The sequence below is a fragment of the Linepithema humile genome, chromosome 4, assembly GCF_040581485.1.
Source record: "Linepithema humile isolate Giens D197 chromosome 4, Lhum_UNIL_v1.0, whole genome shotgun sequence".
Taxonomy (NCBI): domain Eukaryota; kingdom Metazoa; phylum Arthropoda; class Insecta; order Hymenoptera; family Formicidae; genus Linepithema; species Linepithema humile.
The window spans coordinates 10,344,103-10,364,320 of NC_090131.1; the positions used below are offsets into that span (position 1 = coordinate 10,344,103).

The following is a 20,218-nucleotide window of genomic DNA, read 5'->3' on the forward strand; positions in this document are numbered from 1 at the left end:
TTTAATATGTCCACTCTCACCACAATTGTGACATTTTATATTAGACATAAATGCAGTTTCCTTTATTGATTCATTTCGATCTCCATCATTTTCCTTTCTCTTCTCAGACTCTATTCTTAATTTTGCCTTTACGTAATTTAAGTTCAACGTCTCGACTGCCATGTTCTCAAGGACGGTTACCACTGTCTCATATGATTTTGGTAAAGCGAGAAGCAGTGTACAAATAGCATTTTCTTCTTTTATATCGGCACCTGACGATTTCAGCTGACATAAAATACGGTCAAATTTTAATAAAAAGTCTTATAACTTTTCTTCTTCACTCATTTTCATCGATATTAATTTCCTTCTAAGAAATATTTTTCCAGACAAACTCTTTTTTTCATATACCTCTTGTAAACTTATCCACATATCATATGCTGTTTCTTTATCTCTAATAATATCTATTTGCGTATCATCAATATATTGTACAAGTATAGATTTGCACTTATTTTCCTTCTTTTTGGTTTCTTCTTTCTGCTTTGATGTATCATAATTTTCATCACTGTATTTAACGAGTATCATATCTTCTACATTGTGTTCTGTCAATATTGTTTTAACTCGAAATTTCCAGGCTTCATAATTATTGCCACTTAATGGATTAATGTTATAACCAGAGAGAAGCCTGAGAGGGGCCATGCCGTCGTTTTTCGTACGACGCTTTCTCTAGGCAGAGAGAAGCCTGAGAGAAGCCTGAGATATTATACATGTATATTATACATCAATGTGCACATTACTCTGTATTATCGATCCTTCGTGGACATAGCACGGAACGAAACCAAAAATTGTGCACATGGCTACGTAGTTCCAATGTCCACATTTTAGGTCCACAGGTGGCGTATCGCTTTGGCGGATCACGTAAAACCAGAGAGAAGACTGAGAGTGGACATGCCCGCATTTTTCGTGTTTCTGTGGGCTAGCGCTTCTATGTGCACAAAACGTGCACATTGAACTACGTAGCCAATGTCCACGAATCCCGTAGGTAATGTCCACGATCTTTTGGGTCTCTTCCGTGCTATGTCCACGACTTTTTGGTTCCGATATGTGCTATATCTACAAAGTGTCGGTAATGCATACTTGTAAAACATGATTATGTATATCAATCAGATTTGAAATATAAATACACACGTATTGTAAATACATGTATTGTAGCATTTATTTTTGCATTTACAGTTTATTTAGCAAAAGATGAGTTATTTTCAATAACCTGTGCAATTTGAAAATGTACATTTAAATTATTTTAATAAATTACTTCTATAATTTTGTGTGTGTGTGTGTGTGTGTGTGCGTGCGCGTGTGTAAATAAAGTATTGCATTTTTGTCAATATTTAAAAAGATGATAAACTCTTATAGATATTTCATACAGTAATGACCAATAACTTATTTTGAATATTAAAAGCCAGGGTTGGGCGTTTACACGTAAACTATAATAGATGTAAAAATACATATTAAACACGAATGCAAGCTAGACAGTAAAAATAATCTTTTTATTTATAATTTGAGAGGACTATATAGTCATGAACCGCCGCAAGCAAGTGTGCACCGCACAAAGTTTCATTTAACAATTAAGTTTTAAAATCTAATTCTATATTCTTAACACTACACATACACAAAATTTTGTGTGCTTGTTCTGGAAGACTTTAATTTTTTCTAAAACAAATATTGTATATCAATTGAAAAAAACCGTGTCATAAAACTTGAAACTATATTGGTCGGATCGAATACTTGTTTATTTTTTAAAATATAACTACCCTAAAAATTGCTCTTTTTAAAAATTGTGTATTTACCAATCCTTTATAAATCAGATATTGTCAAAAATTATTTTAAAAATGTTATTTATAAAAGATTGATAAATAAAAATATGCAACAAAAATGAATGAAATAATGAGACAACAAAGGACTTTTTGAAATTTTTTAATTTGGAAATTCATAATTTACAGTTCAATATAACAGAATTGTAAAAAAAATTTGAAACATTGTGGTTTATAATTACAGAAAAGCAGGTCATAACAATTCTTTACACGATTTCACGTCACAAAATTATTCGCTCACGCTATGAATTGACTAAAACAAATGCAGTCTACTAACTTCGATGGGTATTTATTTCTGATTGTTGCTTAAGATAGTCAGTATAACATAGAAAAGCATTCAGTAAGCATCGATTTCAATTTTTAACTTCTCGTTTCAATAATTCATTATCATGGGCAGAAAAAGCAAAGAAACAAATCTTGAAGTTAGGAAATTAATTATTTTTTATTGAAAAAATAGTAAATCTTTAAGAGAAATTGGAAGTATTGTTTGTAAAAGTTATTTGACGGCGCAATTATTAAGCGCGTTATTAAACGATACGAAAAAGAAGGACGAATAGAAAATAAAACAGGCCGTGGTAGAAAGAAATTATTAAATTCCTCAGAAGAGCGTTTGTAGTTAGGAAAGTTAAAGAAAATCCGAAGATAAGTGCTCCCCGAATAAACTCACTTCTTCAAAATTTCTCTGAAAAAGAAGTTTTCCACGAAACAGTTCGAAGAGTACTACGGAAAAAAATCGCAAACATTCTATTACAAGCAAAATTGAGTTGCAAAATAGATTACAAAAGGAATAACAAAAAATAGACAGCGATTATTTGAAAAAAATAGTAGGATCGATGCCAAAAAGACTTGCCGAAGCTATAAAACAAAAAGGATATCCCACTAAGTATAAATTTTATTAAAATAATAATTTCTACAATATAAGCGAACAATTTTGTGACGTGGAAACGTGTAAAGAATTGTTATAACCTGTTTTCCTGTAATTATAAACCACAATGTTCCAAATTTTTTTACAATTCTGTTATATTGAACTGTAAATTATGTATTTCCAAATTAAAAAATTTCAAAAAGTCCTTTGTTGTCTTATTATTTCATTCATCTTTGTTGCATTCTCGACTGAGCGAATAATTTTGTGACTCACAGTATATATATATCATCGACAGTCCTGAGAGAGATTATAGTTTTATAAAACAATCTCCTAGCACAGTTCTCGGAATTTGTTGAACATTTCTGCCGATTTCCGCGGTATACGCCTTCTTTCTTCTCCACACTGCGCTCGCTGCAGCCGCTAGAATCAACGCCGCCGAGCGTTAGGAGCGGCACTATTTAATTATGAGTGGATTCTTCTCCCTATTTATTAAAATTTTAAAAAATTTATTAAAATTTATTAAAAATAAATTTATTATTAAATTTATTAAGTGAAAATATTTCAATAGATTTCCACATCATCCATGAGGTACTAATGCTGACGCATTTTTATCTTCAGAGCGGACCTACTGGAAAAACCACTTTTAAAAAAACGCGTCAGCATTAGTACCTCATGGATGACATGGAAATCTATTAAAATATTTTCACTTAATAAATTTAATAATAAATTTATTTTTAATAAATTTTAATAAATTTTTAAAAATTTTAATAAATAGGGAGAAGAATCCACTCATAATTAAATAGTGCCGCTCCTAACGCTCGGCGGCGTTGACCCTAGCGGCTGCAAGCGCGGTATGGAGACAAAAAAAGGGATATACTGCGGAAATCGGCTGAAATGTTCAACAAATTCCGAGCACTGTCCTAGCAAAACAAGTAAACAGCGAGCATCTCGGTAAAAATTGAGATAAATACGCTACGCTCATAGTCATGTGCAACGGAAAGTCTGTGTGTTACCGTGCAGCTTCGTTTCACATTTCTCATTTTGCAATATTATCGTTTTATAAAATATTGTTTTTATATTTTCTTTTATTTCTGTTTAATTGTTATTTAATTTGGGTGGAGTTCCGATTAGCGGAACCCTCCAATTTTTTTGAAACTTCGCTCTTTTATGTAGTTTGGCGCGCTGATTACGAATATGATAATGAAAATTGCTGACTAGGTCATTTTCAAGGTCAAAACAAGGTCAGAGAAAGTGAAAAAATATCACTTTTTTGAGATTATTTCGAGAAATATTGATGTAACAAAAAAATGTTTCAAATAAAAGTTGTAGTTTTTGTAAAAATACATCCTTTATGTCCTATGCATTTTTTGTGTAAAACTGATAAATTTCGAGAAAATTGACGTTAAAGATTAAAAACTTTGGTAAACAGGTAGGGGGGGGGGGGTTCGGGGGGACGAAAAAAGAAGGGTTAGGGGGTCGAAGCCCCCCCTGAGCGCTGAGCACCATCAGACAGCGGTACTCGCCGTTTGGCTTTCCAGGACTCGATTTTATAATCATTTTTTAAAACTTTAACTATTGTTATTTGTTAAATTACTATCGTCCTCTAGGTCTCTAGACCGCGTCTCTGGAGTGTATGTGAAATATTTCAAAATAATAATAAAAATATTAAATTAAGGAACCGTATAAATAATAGTTCGTCATTTCGAAATTTCGTGGGGAGTGTGCGATTGTTCAAATGTATAACCATTAAAAAATCATTTGGACGTTTGGACAATACTTTTACAGGATTTCGAGCGTTGAGCGAGTTCTTCGATCCGAGCCCTCAATTTTTAATAAATATAGTCAGAAGCGATTTAATGGCAGCTGACAGTTTAGAAAAAAGAGAGCCAAAAACGATTTATTCGTGAGCTGGCAAATTGTAAGAAATATTGTCAGAGGCGATCTAACGTCAGCTAAGAATTTTTAATAAATATGGTCAGAGGCGATCTAATGTCAGCTGACAGTTTAGAAAAAAGAGAGCTAAAAACGATTTATTCGTGAACTGACAGATTTTAAGAAATACGTATTTCTTTTAGTTAGTAATTTACTACATGTGTGGTCTGTTTATGTTTTATCGGATAATTTATAAGGTCATTTAACCTTTTTCTCGCAATTGAAATTTTATCGTATGGCTATATGATGTACATACGAGACGAAATAGACTTATACAAGGTGTCTAATAGATATAAATTACATATGATAAAATCTTTTATTTGAAAAATGTATGTATAATACTACATATCTAATTGGAAAAAAATGTTATATGTTTTCCCTATTTTTATTCTTATGTAATTAATACAAAATAAATAAATAAGTTAATTATTCGATACATACATATACATATTGAATATAGTTATCTTTATTTTGTATTTTATATAACTGAAATGATATATACTCTTATTATTTCAGTCATTATCATATAAAATACAAAATAAAGATAACTATTTATTCAATATATGTATATATATATATATATATATATATATATATATATATATATTAATTAATTAATTAATTAATTATTTTGTATTTACTACATAAAAATAAAAATAAGAAAAGTATATGACATTTTTCTTCAGTGATATATATAATATTATATATATATTTTTTATTTATTACTTTGTCATATTTAATTCATATTTATTTGACACCTTATACGCCGTATACGCCTATGTCGTCTCGTACATTATATTGCAGCCTTGCGACGAAATTTCAGTCGAGGAACAATCGCAAGCGTCGTTTGTTTACAAACTATCCGATAACGCGTACACAGACCACACGTCAGTGTAGTGAGTTACCACTACAAACAAATGCGTACACACGGACCTACGCGGCGTAAGTCTGTAGGCTATATATTCGCCAATAATGTTATTCTCAATTTTAGTTCTATCGAAATGATGAGAAAATTTATTTTATTGCACATGCGCATACATAAAATCATTTCAATAAAATAACTCATATTGTTGTCCGTAATATATACTAAAATAAAAAAAGATCATGCTCAGCTATAATAAAACATATTAATAGATCCATAATATTTCCGTTTTTTTTATTAAAACTGCTATGGTAAAATGGCTGATTGGTGCATGTCCGTGCTAGATCCATAATTGTGGATCTAGCACAGACATGCACCAATCGGCCGTTTTACCATAGCGAAAAGTGAATCTAGCCATGTAGTTCCGCCGGCTAAAAAAATGGATCCAGTTAGCGCTACTGTACGGCCTAGAGAAAGCGTCGTTCGAAAAACGACGGCATGGCCCCTCTCAGGCTTCTCTCTGTTATAATTGGTATTTTTATTTTGGGCCATTTTCAAAACGAGCCAGAAGTAATACAATGGAAAAATATAACCTTACTTTAAAGCTAATTGTCTCTCTTAATTATTGCAATCCTGGGCGCATAACCTCTTGAATATATATGAGGATTATTCCTTTAGGATGCAGTTAAACAAACTGTACGTGTAGTGCTTGAGCAAACTAAGTATATTTGAATCAAACTTATAAAATACTTTTACATACTTGCACGCGGTTTACTTTATCTATATCCAACAACATAACCAGAAAGAAAAACAAAAGTGGATCTAGAGTCATAGAAAACAAAACATAGTAATGGAATGACATTATTCTTAACATAGTAGAGTACAACAAAGTTGTATTATAAGTATTAAATATATAATTTTATTATATTATATATTTTATTATATCAAGTATTATTATAGTAGAGTGCAACGAAAATGTAACTACTACACATTGGCAAAATCTCTTTGATAAGAGCATCAACAATATGTGATAAAGCGCTAATGAGCCAAAGAATAATAAATATTATTAATATCATTTATAAGTCATTAATGATAATAAAGATTACTATATGTTGTTAAACAAATAGCCATTGTATCTTTGGAATTATATTAATTACACTTTGTTACATTTTAATTTAAATAAAATCTGCTGTGAACGTGTGCTTTTAAACAAATTTTTTAATTAATAATTCCCTTCTATGTGTTTATACATTGTTTATATTCCGCGTAGTGTTCCGTCTGATTCAAAAATTTTTTCACATGTAAAGCGCGCGTACATGGTTGCCACATCTTCATAACCTTAAGCTATTTACGCGTTGAGTAGTGTGTATTTACATACTTTGTTTAATTACATTTTTTAAACTAAACGGTCAACAATTTTGAAACTTTTTTTATAACATTTATATATATACTCTTGTTCTATGTCATACTCGTTTTTTATAACAATCCTAAGAATGGTATGGATGCTATAATTAAAAATCTGATGTTAATTTGAGTTGCGTATATGCATTACATGTTAAAACTGCACATTTTAATTGCAATTATCTAAAAAATTAGACGGTTTATATGTTTCTAATTGCATAAAAACATAGGGAGCACTTTAATTTACTTGTATTTAAAATTTCAGCACATTCGTAAGAAAATTATTTTATGCAAGTACTACCTTAAAAAGTTACAAATTGCAAGAAAATATAGATTTTTTAGATGTCGTTCTACAATACATCGGGAATAACAATCGACACGTTAACACGTGTTAACACCTTTCTTTGTCAATAAGTTGCAGAATATAATTTATCACAAAAAACCAATATAAATATAAATATTAAATAACTTTTAAATTAATCAAAGAATTGTATTTTTAAATTTTGTACAAATACATAATGAATACATAATACAGAATGAATAATAAAACAATAAAATTTATATGATTTTTGATAATATTTCAACATGTAACTCATATATTTTTAAGTTAATTATTTGTTTTTTTTTTCATGGCATATATATAATTAACGTGTCTAAATGCAAAATATATATTTTATAATAGAAAAAAGTTTATTAATAATGAGTAGCAAAAATTTCTTAAAAAATCGTCGATGCAGATTTAAATATTGTATGAGCATATACTTGTATGTACACTTTCGTTTAATGAGAATTAATTTTCAAAAATTTTATTAAACACGAAGTCTATTCTTTTTTTTTCGAGAAAGTAAAATTACTTTATCGCATCAGAAAAACTATAAATCTCAAAAATGCAACGGTGTGTTTCAGATATTATTTATGCTAGTTTCGTAATTGTTTTTTTTTCTTTTTGCTTGACTTGTTTCTGTTAATAAGATTTTCTTTCCAATCGTCGTTTTCAACGACGTGCACGACTGCGCGATGAGCCTGATTAGTCACTTCGAACCGACTCAGACGTGAAAAAAGAGGATCATTGTCGCGACAATGATACGGTATCGAATATTATATAATATTCAATCGTTGTTGAATCAACCAAGCGGTTAGAGAAAGTGACTGATAAAAACCATGATGCAACCGCAAAAGTGATTGATTACCAATACAAGATGAATTATAAATGCAACATAAAGTGACTATTTACGGAACCATATTTTAAATTTGTGTGTATTTTGAATTTGTTATATGTATATACGATGACAAACTTTTTTCTAAAATATTATATATCAGTAAGTAGTTTCTTCTAAAAGTTTTTCACAATTCCGACTATTTCTTTTTGTATAAAATTTTGTTTATAATCTATATGTATCTATATATATCTATGATTAATTATTGTAAATAAGCTTTTTTAAAATTTGACAAAAAAATTAAGTTAATTTGTTTATACGTTTACTTACAAAATTGTTAAGAATAATCTAAAATTAATTATTAACATAATTAATCATCAATTAGACGAAACAAAAAAAAGTCAACTTTTTTTTTCTTTTTTCTTTCTTTTGTTCTTTCTTCTTTCTTTTTTTCTCATCTTAATTCCTTTTTATATAAAGAAATATTGATAAAAGTTGATAGATTAGTATATATCAAGTGCATTTGAGCTTGGTAAAAATTTCAGATTGGACTTGTACGCTAACGTTCATATACATGCTCCGCCTTTCGAACTGTTGTAATTATGCGTTATGATCGCTTAAAATTAAAAATCCGGTTTCGCCTCGCTCTGAAAAGCGTTTGCACACGTCAATACTGTACTATACCATGGGATTTATTTTATACCTAGCCAGATCTTAGCCAGCGCAAACATTATATAGAATTGTAACTAGAACTGCTTGCAATTATAATGAGAATTTAAATTTGCATTAATTATACAGATTATTTTAAAAAATTTTCAAGATATTATGTTTGTAATATATTAAATATATATGTATTTATTTATTGTTTTTACTAAAAAATTGTAAGCAATAACGTAACAAAATATAATTATTAAACTTACAATTAAACGATATTTTTTAAATGAAAATTTCATAAATCTTCAAATTCTTTAAAGAATTCAAAATTAATATATATTTTTTAATATTGTCAAATTTCTTTACTTTTGTACGTTTTTTTAATGCGCTTATGGTTAGTTAGGTTTTTATGGTGGTGTTTTGATTACAATATATTTTTATGTAAATTATAAAACAACTTAATAGCATGGTTTAATGTGCAAAAATCGAAATAGGACAGAACGACATTAACTCTTTCCTGTGAGCAAATTGAATTGAGTTGATTGATATTTTACATTTATTGTTCTTTTAATACAATTATTGATAAAAATATAAAATTAATTTATGTCCAATTAATATAATGATTCATGTAATTAATACGGATTTATATTATGTGTGTATATGTTAAGAAAACTTAAACAAAAAAGGATATGAATTGCATTATGCAATACATATATGTACACACGGGGACAGGAATGCCTTTTTATATGAAGTTATACGCGCCTCGTCGGGCATGTCAGGCATACCGGACATGCGTGCTTCACCTCTTAATATTCGTGTATTATAACTATAGATATTCGAAAAACGGCAACTCTGTCTCAGAGCAGCGGGAGAATGTGACTAACAGTTCATAGTTTGACGTATCCGTGTTTGACACATGTCAAAGTGTACACAATAACTGTAGTATCACGTAGTATAAGTTAAAACATTCTTAATATACAGGGTGCTTCAGACCGAACGCACTGTACTGGAATGACACATTTCTGAGATTATTTTAAGATGAAAATCCTATAATATCAAAATTTCGAGGCTATGATAGTTTTTAAATAAGAAGCATTTTAAGTTGATCAATTAAGTTGCTCCAAATTCGCGCGTGCGGCATGGTATATTGCATAGTAATAAGAATATCTTCAGGTATCGATTTATTTTCAAATACATATATATTTTTACGTACAATAAAAAATAAAAACAAATCGATATCTATTTTAATATAATATTATATATAATTGCGTATTATAATTATTAAATAAGTATATGTCAAGATTAATGTTTCAAATAAAAATTTTCAACTTTTTGTAACTTATGTGAAATTATATAAAATTTGCCACACATCGCACACCCGCAAGAAAAGTACACAAATCAAATATATCAAATTATTCAAGAGAGAGAAAAAAAAAATTGCGTTAATAATAACATTTTCTATTAATAATATTATGAATTGGTTTTTACCTCAAATTCTATCGCAATTTATAAATCGTCTGAAGCAAGTTTGATTTTATAGAAAATAATTTTACATGTCTATGCTTGATTAAACAATAATTTTAAAATTAATTATTTACGGCAGTATTAAACATAGCGGACTCAGGCTGAAAATATTTGAATTCAACTTTTATCGCTTTTTCTGATTGAAGGATATATTTAAAACCCAATCCGCACATAAAACGAAATTCGAAAAATTTCGACTTGTGTTACTTTTTTTGTGTGCAACATGTATAATCATATTTAAATACGATTAAATTTTTTAATGATTTTTATGATTCTATGTCGAATAGTACTCAATATCGTATTTTGTTCCAGCTAGACAGTTTATTCGGCATTGAATTTTGTGACAATTTTTACATGAACTAATGCTTTCGGGTATACTTTTTACAATATTGTGACTGTACATATTTCTGCAAAATTATAAATGTCTGCAAAATTCTTTTATAAATATTATATAATATAATATGTATAATACAAATAGATAGTCATAAATGTAAATATATCACTCAGAAGAATGCATCAATATTACTACAACGAAACACCTAGTACTTATATTTCTGATCGTTAATGTATTAAGGTAATGTATTAAGATAAATATCCGAAAAATCTCTCTTTTTACCTCTTCAAAAATTGTACATCTTCTTTTTCAACTATAATTTATTACTCTACCCGAGAAAAAATTGGTATAATTGGTCACATGTAAATATATATAATTAGTTATGAAAAGATCTGATAACATGTAATATTTTATATGATCATGTAAAATTACAACATATTTTATTAGATCTTTTCATAACTAGTTATATATATTTACATCTAACCAATTATACCAATTTCTTCTCGGATAAAGTAACAAATTATAGTTGAAAAAGGAGATGTACAATTTTAGAAGAAGTAAAAAAGAGAAAGAGAGAAAGAGAGAGAGAGAGAGAAGCGCATAAGTTTTTATAAATTAAATTTCTTTTCTATTTTTTCACTATAGAAAGCTTTTTAATTCACAAAGAATTAATTCATCAATTAATAAATGATTACTCTCATTATTGATTGTTTTTCGTAATTATCTACATCAATTTTGAGTTACTTTTATTATTTTCCACTTACCTTATTCGAATTTTAATTTTAAATCCGTTAATACACTAAATATTTTTATATTTCATATAATAGAATTCTTTCACAAATCTATTCACTTTTGTGCACTAGTATATATTCAAAATTTTATGTTCTTTCTAAATGAGTTATGAACACATGAGTTTTCGCGGACTAGCAGTGAAAAATTGTTATACTTACTAGATAAAGAGATTATATAGTTGTATACTTAGAGAATAAGAGCTGTCCTTGCTCTAAGAAAGAACTAAGAACTAATACTAGTTACATGTTCATTTCAGCTTTTATAGTCCAGTCTTGATTCAGTTGATCGGCAGTCATGGAAGGAGACATTTAATAATGTCTTGCTGTTAACCTTGCCAATATTCTATTTTATTATGTTTTGCACACATCCGCCCTTGTCGCGCGCGCGCGTGTGTGTGTGTGTGTGTGTGTTTCACCGATTTCTACAGAAAAAAATCATCAAATTTATTGATTATTTTTCTCCACCTAACAAACACTATATTATTTAACCTTCTCAGTGCTCTAGATCAAAGCGTTTAATATGGACAATTGCAAGAGACGGATAATTTTTATAATTTTATTTTTTTTAATGTTTATTTTTTATACTGATAATTTTTACTTGTGTCGAGAATAGAAATCGAGAAAATTTGATGCCACATCCGTGACCGGATAAAAGAAAGTAAGCTGAACAGAAGAATTCTTTACCGTTTTGCAATTTTTGTAATAATTATTGAGGTATTAATTAATAAGGATTGGCTAATGAATGTACATTTTATGCGGCTAGATCGTAGGTTGTACGCTCTAGGTGTGACAGCGGTGAATGTCACATGGCAATGAAAAGTTTGGTCGCTCGGCGAGGACAGAATAATGTTCTAATGGGAATACGAACGGCAGCAAGCAGCGAGCGGGCAGAAGCGTTACTTTCACTCGCTGTTGGCACGCCTAAAACATAGATTTTACAGTCTTGCCGCGCAAAACGCATACTCATTCAATTCTTTTTAATTAATTTTTTCATAATTATTGCAAAAATTACAAAGCGGTAAAAGATTTTTCTATTTAGCTTACTCTCCTTTGCTCGTTCACGAGCGTTGGCACGATAATTCTAAGACACTCTGTATATGTCAATAAATAATATCCCTCAGATAGCACAATGATATTTTGAGGATGTTCTCAGAATATCGAACCATATTTTTCAGATATACTGAGAACATTCGTAGGATATCTATGATATTCTGAATATATTCTCAGTATATCCAAATGTCCGCTTTTCTAATATTTTCAGTATATTCTCTGTATATCCTCAGTATATCTTCTGAATATTCTAAGTATATTTTCTATACATTCTTAGTATATTTTTTCAATATTCTCAGTATATTTTCTGTACATTCTCAGTATATATTCTGAATATTCTCAATACCCAGTATATCGACGATTTAATTCAAATACACCCTAACAAAAAATTAAAATTTTATAGATGTTTTATTTATTTATTTTTTTTAAATAATTGATAAGTATTAAATTTAGAAAACATTTTCTAAATTTAATATTTATCAATTGATTAAAAAAAATAAATAAATAAAACATCTGTAAAATTTGGATTTTTCAGTTACGGGGTATTGGAATTAAACCATTGATATCATACCATACCAAAAGAATATAATTTTAAACTATAATATTTTAAGTTATTTTTTTAGGTTAAGTACTTTTTTAAATAATTGAATAAAATTTAAAGGAGATAATACATATATTTTATTTTGTTTTGCAATATATTATTTTATAGCAATATATATATATATATTTTTTTTTTTATTAGTCACAGCTCATTTTATATTTTTTTTATATTATATTTTTTTATTTTATTTTAAAGAAGTAAGTATATATATCTTATTTTGATTATTTTTGGATTTTCTCTTTAGCGTAAGCCAACCAAGTTTTAATAGGCGTCGAGAATTCTTCTTCAGTACATTTTTAATATTTACATCTCACCACATCTGTAATTACAGATTAATATACTGTAATACTAGATTAATATTCTTTCAATGGTATGCTTAATATCAAAAATGTACGTAAATAAATAATCGCATGTGGTCATTAACTGAATGTTTTGCAATCCAATACCCTAACAGCACACGATATCCTGCGTATCATCCCATTTTCATACTCATTCTACTGTGATTATCCGTTAAATATTGAGATCAATCCTATAATATCTTTTGCAGTATTATTCGGTTTTCTTTCGCACACGTATAATCTCAGGTTTGACTCAAATGTACGGAAGTGATACGTACGCACTTCTATCGCGCGCGTATAATCTCAGATTTGACGAGACCAGCACTAACCTGCGCCATTTACATACGTAATTCCTATTTCCGGTCTTTTCCCGCTTGCCCGGCATCAAGTGACACCACGCAACACCACGTATCCGAGGTTTTACTGATATCGAAGGTAATTCTTTTTTCCTTTAAGTTTTATTTTACAAAATAGTGAATAAAGTGTAAGAGCTAGATAGTGTTTGTATATGATTTTTGTAATATTTTTATTATTTTTTATGTACTTGTTAAATTATTTTGCTTAAAATATTTTAAGGTTATGTTCGTAAACTTGCATTATAATTGCCTCTCACCTCTTTGGTTCTTGGTTAAATATACAATACATTTTCTTAATTACTTTTTAAACAATGTCTTAAAAAGATGATTTAACATAAAACTGTTTTCAGTTTGCAGTATTGTTCCTTTGAAGTTCTCTAGCTTAGACTTCTAGAACTTTATTTTATATTGTAAGTTTTATGTAAATATTTTTACGCTTACAGTCGTAATTTTGAAATAAAAATATCAATTAATAAGAAATTGACTGATTAATTAATCTAATCTAAATTATCTTATACAATATATAAACGCGCGCGCGTTTCAGCGCTTGGCTGTGTAAATGTGTGCATGTATATGTGATCTACTGCAACATTCCCATTTTTATCCTATCTTGATACTGTCTTTAAACTATAGACCTTCCTGCGAAATTCTATGGAAGATGGTACCGCGGACATACGATGATTCCTAGAACGTACTACGTACATCGCAGTACATTTGAGAATGTTCTGAGAATATTACAATTATACTTTTGCGATATTCTCAGATTGTTCTCAGTATCTACATGTGCTGTTAGGATAATGCTGAAATATATTTATAAAGATTTGAATTATAATTGCAATTTTTAGGCTAATTAGCATAACTTAAGTTATGCTTTCAGGTTTCATTATGAAATTGAAATATATATAATTAAGACGTTTCTTGATATTACTTACCGTTTATATAAATACCGTCAATTAAACACAATTGTGTGATACATAACACTCGTATTAATATTGTATTTATTAATACAATTTTAAGCTTCTCACACGCTTTTCACGCGATCTTTTCACGTGGATACACTTATTGTTAGAATAGGTTGTAATCTAACAATTTATTGAACGCTAGATTATAGCACTCATACCGCCATCTGTAGGAATACTACAAAAATTGAATATTATATTTTAGATATGCTGAGCATTCTCACAAAATCTGAAAACGAAAATTATACTTCGGATATTCTGAGCATATTCTCAGTATATCTAAAGGCGGAAATCATATTTTGGATATTCTAAGCATATTTTCAGTATATCTAAAAATGAAAATTATATTTTAGATATTCTGAGCATATTCTTAGTGTATCTCAAAAAGGATATCATATTTCAGATATTCTAAGAATATTGTTGAAAATATTCTCGTATATTCTCCGTACATTCGTACATTTATAGAATATACTGAGAATATCATTTGCTATCTGGGATGAGCATCAGAGATATAGTATGTTCATGAACATAATTTTTCAAGAGAAGGGTCTAAAGAGATTTTTCGCTTTTGATATGCTCTCACAATCAATAAAATAATGTTTTGGACATTTTTTTTATTCTGTTTGCAGATATATCAAATTTCGATGTTTCAGAAAGTAAAGTTGTGTGATTATGGAATATGATTTTAATGTAATTTAATACTATTTACCTGGTGAATGTGTCATCACATTGTGATTTAATTTTATACAGTCAACAACTCTATTTTCATTGAAAACTAATATGTACTATTAACTGGAAACTGAAGTATAAAGTCTTATGATAATAATAATTCAATTTTTGAAAAAATGTGATTTAACATAGTATACTTTTGAACAGGGATCGGCAAAAAATTAATAATAAATTAATATTATTTAATTATTTAATTAATTATTTATCAGAGAAGAATATTTTCCGATTAGTTGATTAATTGTAATCAAAATAAAAATATATTTGATTACTCGATTAACCAATAATTAAAGCAAAAATTATTTAATTACTTTATTAATCAGTAACCAAAGTATAAAATTTTTCGTTACTCAATTAACCAATAATCAAAGTAAAAAATTATTGAACTACTTTATCAATCAGTAATTAGAGTATAAAATTTTTTGTTACTTGATTAATCGGTAATCAGAATAAAATTATGAGTGTCTTTTTTGGAACTTAGTCACACCTTATCATTTATGAATTTTTATGCTTTATCACCTACCCAGATAACCATAGACATTTGTAATATACCTAGACTGTTGACTTGTTTGAAATACATGGCCGCAGAAAGTATGTACAAAACATGACGCATGCGTACGAAGCAAGCGGTACGCATACACATAAAATATCCATCCATATATGATTGATATACAGAATTTATGACAAGTATAATTAGAAATACAAAATAAAAGATAAATAAAAAATAAACACACACACACACACACACACACACACGCGCGCGCGCGCGCGCACGCACACACACAAATATTTTTAGTTTGTATTTCCAAATGCATCTTGCAATAAATTCTGTGTATTAATACACATAAAAAGCACACAGACATATATATGTGTGTGTATCATCGTAAGACTTATTATAAATGCATAAATTTATTTAATAAGAAATGAAAAAATTATAAAGCAGAATTTAAATTAATATAAAAATAGTTTTAAAAATAATTACACATTTTTATTTTAAAAAATATTTATTATTTATAAGGTGTTTTCAAACGAAATACATATAGATTATGTATTATGTATTAATATGTATTGTGAGTGTTTATGGTATACAATATCATTTACAAAGAATAAATTATAAAATTATAAAATTATAAAATTTATTCTCTGTAAAACAATATTTGTTTGTTTTGTTGAAATCGTTTTCTATAAGGTTTCAAGATTTCTTGAAAATAAAATTTAGAAAATGAATGTAGGCTTATTTTAATGTATCGATTACTAATGATAACAATAAGCCGAATTTTATGTGGTATTTCCAAAACACTCACATTATCACATTTTAAGTCTGCAAATATTGACGGATCTAAAGCCAAAATATTTTTAACTCTACTTATAACTTTAATATCTAAATTTTTTATAGATAATTTTGAATAACCATGTTAGAGCGGCAATGGGGAGTGACTAAACGTGACAAGATGAGAAATAAATAAAATGCACAGTTTTGGCACAAACAGTTTATAATTGCCACAAGTAAAAAGAACGTGTTACAGCGTGACGAGACAACATCGAGAGAGAGAGAAAAATAACATAAAAGTAGTAACACGCGGATCGCGGAGCCCACACAACACATGGACGTCTTCGGGACGTACCACATATGTCCTCAGATGTCCATTTTATGACGTCAGTTTTTGGACGTCGAAAGGACGTCCAGAGAACGTTTTATGGACGTTCCAAAATATTGTCTACATCTTTATGAGAGATAAGATGTTTTGAAGATGTCCTGGGAACATCCATAAAATGTCCCCAGGATGTCTGTGGTACGGCCCGAGGACATCTGTGGTATGACCCAAAGACGTCCATAATAATGTCTCAAAAGACATCCGTTCCCAGAGAATAATGTAATTCGTACGAACTTACACATATTTATATTATATATACTATATTATATTATTAGTGTATTATACATATATATAATCATATATAATAAAAATATTTAATATATATATATACTTAATAAAAAGTAGAAAATAAAAAAATTTAATAATACAAAAAATTTTTAATATAATATTTTTAACATTTAAAAATAATCAATTAAAAATACAAAAATTGGATTACTTAAAAATTGCAAATTTATTTTAATAAAAATTAAATACATAACAATAATAATCAATTATAAATGTCATAAATTTTATTTAAATAAATTGAAATTAATTATATAAAAATAAACTGAATTTAATTAATTATATAAGAACTTTTATTTATGTTTTATTGAGGTTTAAAAATCAGCTATTTAAATATTATATATTTTATTTAAAAAAATTGAAGAAATAGAAATTATTTTTATAAAAATTAAATCGATTTTTAATTGGATTTATTAAAAATATGTCAATAAAAAATAAATTGTACGTTTTAAATCATGTAATAAAAATATAATATAATTTATTCAAATAAATTAAAGTTTTGTAAATAGTAAATAATTAAATAAATTAAAATAATAACAAATTACATTGATTACATTATAATTTAAAAATAAACTGTACATTTTTAATTAAGTAATAAATATATCATATATTTTATTTAAATACATTAAAATTTATTGTATAAAAACATTTTTAGTAATAATTTATTAATATTTTACAATACTTTACAATTCATTCCGTAAAAATTAAATGCATTATACAAAAATGTTGAATTTATTAACAATTTGTTTTTTTTAAATAAACAATCAAAAATTAATACATTTTAACAAATAGATGTAAGTGAAATTTATAAAAATTAAATTAAATAAAATAAATAAAAATTCAGATTTTTTAAAATTTTTTATTTTTTATAATCAGAATTAATTTTTGACTAATCATAATTTAATTTACATGCAATTACAAAATATATGTATATATGATTATTAAATATATTCATAAAATAAAAATATATATATATGTGTATATATATATATATATATATATATATATATATATATATATATATATATAATGTATAATATAACGTGCAATATTATTATGCCCGGGTACATAATTGTACGTAATTGTAATATAGTCACTATTCCTTTTACAGAGGCTGTGAAACACCGATACAAAAAGATCGACGATCGTGCGATCGAAACAACAATAATTGATTGGTTCCGGCGAGCGACAGATCGCCTAAAAAAACAGGAGAAGAATGTGTAATGCGTTTCATAATAAAAAATTTAAATTCTATTTAAATATTGTGTTTCAATTAAAATAAAAAAAGTATTTTATAGTTTAATTGCATTGGTGTCCGTTATTTATACTTGTATGCATTTAAGTACAAGTATATACCCATACTTAAACAACATATTTTCGTAGTACGGCATTAGTGCATCGTTGTAACGTAACATAATGGATTTCTTACGGACGTTTTTTTTTGAAAAATGATTTATGTCAGTAAAAATAGTATAAAATGTAAACAAATATGCGCGTTTTAATTTTGTTTTTGTCATTATTATAAAATATTTGTTTACTTTTAATTACACTATTTTTACTGACATGAAAATATATTTTACTAAATAAAATACAACAATAACGTACTAAGGACGTATAGAAGACGTAGTAACGTCACGATAATGACGTACTAACGACGTACCAACGACATACGACGGCGTTCTAAAGATGTACAAAGGATGTACTAAGGACGTACAGAGGACGTCTAAGGGCGGTACATTGTACGTATAAATGACATCTACTGAACGTTCTCGGAACATGTCTGGTACGTCATCTGGACGTCCGTACATGTCGAGTGGGACGTCCTATAGACATCCATCGAACGTCGAATTGTTGTATGGGAGGAAACACAAAAAGGCGCGATCTATAAATCAATAAGAAACTAATAGTATCAGTCGATCGCGTAACGTAATTATCGAGGAGGGGGGACCTCTCTCTAATACTTCCCCTCGGTATGAGATCGATTGTCTGTCTGATCAGATGATCCGAGTCCCAGTAACACTCGGCATCTCTTATGTTTAGGTCCTGGTACAGCCTTCGTAAGAATATCGGCGATCATATCGTTTGTTGAAATATGTTGAATCTTCAGTTGTAGATTCTCCACAGCTTCGCGAACGAAGTGATATTTTATATCAATGTGCTTGCTCCTTGCGTGGAAAACAGGGTTTTCTGCAAGCATCTTTGCTCCTGAGTTGTCGTTGTATATGATCAATCTAGCGACGTCTTCGAATCCGAGCTCTGTCAGAAAGTTTTGTAAATATATTGCTTCTTTTGCGCCTTCAGCTAAGCTCATATACTCTGACTCTGTGGACGATAGCGCTACGGATCTTTGCTTTTTGGCATCCCACGAAATAGCAGCCTGGCTTAAAACAAAAGAATATCCAGTGTATGAATGCCTATCGTAGGGACAGTTTCCCCAATCCGCATCGACAAAACCTTTTAATGCTTCTTGATCCTTTCTAAATACGAGTCCAAGGTCTATAGATCCTTTTAAGTAGCGCAATACGCGTTTCGCCGCTGTCCAATGAACCTTTCCGTATTTGTTGTTGTATTGGCTCAGACAGCTAACGGCAAAAGCAATGTTCGGCCTTGTAGCTATGGCCAGATACATGAGGGCGCCGATTATCTCACGGAACGGTAGCTTTTCTTCTTCAGCATCTGGAATTTCAGGTGAAGCCATTAATTTAACGTTTAGATCCATCGGAGTACTTACAGGTTTCGAGTCGCTCATCCCGAAACGATTTAGAATCTCGCGTATATATCCTCTCTGGTGCATGGTTATCACACCGTGATCCTGTGTGAATTCGATTCCTAGACAGTGTCCTATTGTTCCAAGATCCTTAATCTCGAATGCCCGAGAGAATCC

The 20,218-nt window shown here is 28.7% G+C and overlaps 1 protein-coding gene across 1 annotated transcript in view; it reads right to left on the reverse strand.

Annotated features, from left to right (window-relative positions):
• The window catches only part of LOC105679222 (antifreeze protein Maxi), a 126,200-nt gene extending 112,398 nt beyond the window's left edge, over positions 1-13,802 (reverse strand). Inside the window, exon 1 of the mRNA XM_067354469.1 lies at positions 11,527-13,802. The gene's annotated coding sequence lies outside the window, so the exon portion shown is untranslated. The remainder of the gene's footprint in view (positions 1-11,526) is intronic.
• Positions 13,803-20,218: the final 6,416 nt, after the last annotated feature.